Below are 3,878 nucleotides of genomic sequence, written 5' to 3' on the forward strand. Positions count from 1 at the left end.
AACTGATGCACGTAGGCAGGAGAAGTTCCGTGACGGCCTTCAAGCTGACATCAAGCTCGCACTTCTAGTGCATGACTTTGCTGATTTCGCCACCTTGGTGAATAAGGCCATCAATGTTGAGACTGGTCTTCAAGAACACCATAGCTCTCAAAGGCGCAACCGTGACACGGGCTCATCTTCGGGCCCGCCCTCGCAGAAGCGTAAGATATGGATCCCGAACAGCATGTACCGTCCAAATGCACCAGCCCCAAGGCAGTCTTACGCTGCACCTCGTCTGCCTACTGCTCCAACTAGGCTGCCAAGGCTTCCAGCTCCGCCACCCCAAGCTCCTGTTCCCACTCCCAATAATGGCCTGTGCTACAAGTGTGGTCAACCAGGTCACCGTGCTAGGGATTGCATTCAGAATCAGAATCAACTGGCCCTTCCAGCAACTGGCCGTGGGAACAACCAGGCCCGCAACAACATTGCCAAGTCTTATGGCCGTGTTCATGCCAACCACATTGATCTGAATGAAGCTCAAGACCAGCCTGCTACTGTGATGGGTACACTCCTCGTAAATTCAGTACCAGCATCCGTTTTATTTGATACAGGTGCATCGCATTCATTCATGTCAGAAGAATTTGCATACAAGCACGATGTTAAATTTGAGCAGATGAACACTTCGGTAGTGGTAAAAACCCCCGCGGGACAATGTCAGACCTCCATGGTTGGCATTGACGTCCCTGTGGAAATCGAAGGGTTGGAGTTTCGTGCCTCGCCCATTATACTGAAGTCGTCTAACATTGACCTCATTCTGGGAATGGATTGGTTAAAGGCGCATACTGCTTCTATCGTTTGCGCCACTAAGACCGTCCATCTGCTACACCCTTCTGATGAAATAATTAGCTATGATGCTCATCTGGTTCGGAATGCCGAGGCCAGGCTTTATGCCTTAAACGCATTGAACGTTGCACCACTCAAGGGCATTGAAAACATTCCCGTCGTGCGTGAATTCCTAGATGTCTTTCCTGAAGAACTCCCAGGGATTCCCCCTGCTAGAGCTGTCGAATTCGGCATCGACTTGAAACCAGGCACCACTCCTATAGCCAAGAGACCCTACAAGATGCCGCCGCATGAACTCCTTGAGCTTAAGGAGGAAATCGATAAATCTCTTCAAAGTGGTTTCATTCGCCCAAGTTGCTCTCCTTGGGGAGCACCTTCTCTCTTTGTCAAGAAGAAAGATGGGACAAACCGATTGGTCCAAGACTACCGTCCTATAAATCAAGCTACCATTCAGAATAAGTATCCTCTTCCTCGGATCAATGATCTGTATGATCAATTGGCTGGATCATCAGTGTTCTCTAAACTCGACTTGAGGTTGGGTTACCACCAGATCCGTGTTCGTGAGGAAGATATCCCCAAGACCGCATTTGTGACTCGTTATGGTTCATACGAGTACACCGTCATGTCTTTCGGCTTAACCAATGCTCCAGCCACCTTCTCTCGCCTGATGAACTATATATTCATGGATTACCTCGACAAGTTCGTCGTGGTTTATCTGGATGATATTCTGGTATTTTCCAAGAACGAAGAGGAACATGCTGAACATCTTCGCCTCGTGCTGGAAAAGCTACGAGAGCATCAACTTTATGCCAAGTTCTCCAAATGTGAATTCTGGCTTCCCGAAGTAACCTATCTCGGGCATGTCATCTCTAAGGATGGTATTGCCGTCAACCCTGAACGAGTTCAGGCTATTCTCGATTGGACTCCTCCGAAGAACGTTAAGCAAGTCAGAAGTTTTCTCGGTCTCGCCAGCTACTGCCGTCGATTCGTCGAGAACTTCTCCAAGATTGCCAGGCCTCTGACTAACCTATTGCATAAGGGCGTCAAGTTCCAATGGACAGACAAATGTCAGGAAAGCTTCCAGGCACTCAAGGACAAGTTGACTTCTGCCCCAGTACTAGCTCCACCTGATACTAAGAAGGACTTCGTCATTTACTGCGACGCTTCCCGTCAAGGATTAGGCTGTGTCCTAATGCAAGAGCGCAAAGTGGTTGCTTATGCCTCTCGTCAATTGCGCCCTCACGAAGAGAACTACCCAGTTCACGACCTCGAACTTGCTGCTGTCATTCATGCACTAAAACAGTGGCGACATTACCTACTCGGTAATCGTTGCGAGATCTTCACTGACCACCAAAGTCTGAAGTATCTATTTACTCAGCCAGACCTGAACCTCCGTCAGCAGAGATGGATGGAGACTGTTGCAGACTTTGATTTGGGTATTTCCTATACCCCAGGCAAGGCTAATGTAATGGCTGATGCCTTGAGCCGCAAGTCTTACTGCAACCACCTCCAGGTTCACAAAGTTCAGCCCTCACTTGTTGAAGAATTCAGAAAGCTAAACCTCCATATTGTTCCTCCGGGTGCACTCGCTCCCCCTCCCCCGGAGTTCCGCAAGATGAATCTCCGTGTTGTTTCCCAGGGTTCCCTCTATACCCTGGCTGTTGAACCCGATCTCGTGGGCACCATAAAGACAATGCAGGGATTTGACTCTGAAGTCTACAAGATTAAGCAAGACCTCAAAGAAGGAGGTTCCTCATCCTTCACTATTGCTGATGATGGCGCCTTGTACTTCAAAGGCCGCCTAGTGGTGCCGTGTAAGAAGGAAAACCTGAATATGACCCAGGAGGTTATGAAAGAAGCTCATGATACGCCTCTATGTATCCATCCTGGTAGTACGAAGATGTATCAAGACATCCGCCAGAGATTCTGGTGGTCTAACATGAAGCAAGACATTGCTCGTTATGTTGCTGAATGTGACGTTTGCCGTCGTATCAAAGCAGAACATCAAAGGCCTGCTGGAACTCTGCAACCTATATCTATTCCTGAATGGAAATGGGACCATGTCGAGATGGACTTCGTTACTGGATTCCCCAAATCGCAGAAAGGTAATGATGCTATTCTTGTCGTCATTGACCGACTTTCTAAGGTTGCACATTTTCTGGCGGTCAAAGAAACGATCACTGCTAGTCAGCTTGCAACTCTCTACATGTCCAGAATTGTTTCGCTTCACGGTATTCCACTGGTTATCAGTTCAGACCGTGGCAGTTTATTCACTTCAAGATTCTGGGCAAGTTTCCAAGAAGCTATGGGCACTCATCTATCTTTCAGCACTGCTTTTCATCCTCAGTCACAAGGGCAAGTTGAACGTGTCAACCAAGTTCTCGAAGACATGCTTCGAGCTTGTGTTATTTCCTTCGGCAAGAAATGGGAGGAATCTCTTCCGTATGCTGAGTTCTCTTATAATAATAGCTATCAGGCTAGTCTGAAGATGGCCCCCTTCGAAGTGTTATATGGACGAAAGTGCCGAACCCCTCTGAACTGGTCAGAAACTGGGGAACGTCCACTCTTTGGTCCGGATATTATCCAACATGCCGAAGAGCAAGTCCGCATTATTCGCGGGAATCTCAAGACTGCTCAGTCACGCCAGAAGAGTAATTATGACCGTCATCATAAAGACATGGTCTATCAACCTGGCGAAAAGGCCTATCTTCGCGTTACACCAATGAAGGGTGCTCACCGCTTCGGGATCAAGGGCAAGCTAGCTCCTCGCTATATTGGCCCATTCACTATCCTCGAGAGGCGTGGAAAAGTGGCATATCAACTGGAGCTTCCGCCGAACCTTTCTCAGGTTCACGATGTGTTCCATGTGTCGCAACTCCGCCGTTGCTTCAAGGACCCAATCCGAGCTGTGGATCATGAAGTGCTCGAATTGCAACAGGACCTCTCCTATAAAGAGCATCTGGTCTGTATTCTCGACCAAGCTGAACGCCGCACACGCCAGAGGGCGATCAAGTTCCTCAAGGTCCAGTGGTCGAATCACTCTGAAGACGAAGCCA

This window comes from Triticum aestivum, chromosome 7B (genome assembly GCF_018294505.1).
Source record: "Triticum aestivum cultivar Chinese Spring chromosome 7B, IWGSC CS RefSeq v2.1, whole genome shotgun sequence".
Lineage (NCBI taxonomy): Eukaryota > Viridiplantae > Streptophyta > Magnoliopsida > Poales > Poaceae > Triticum > Triticum aestivum.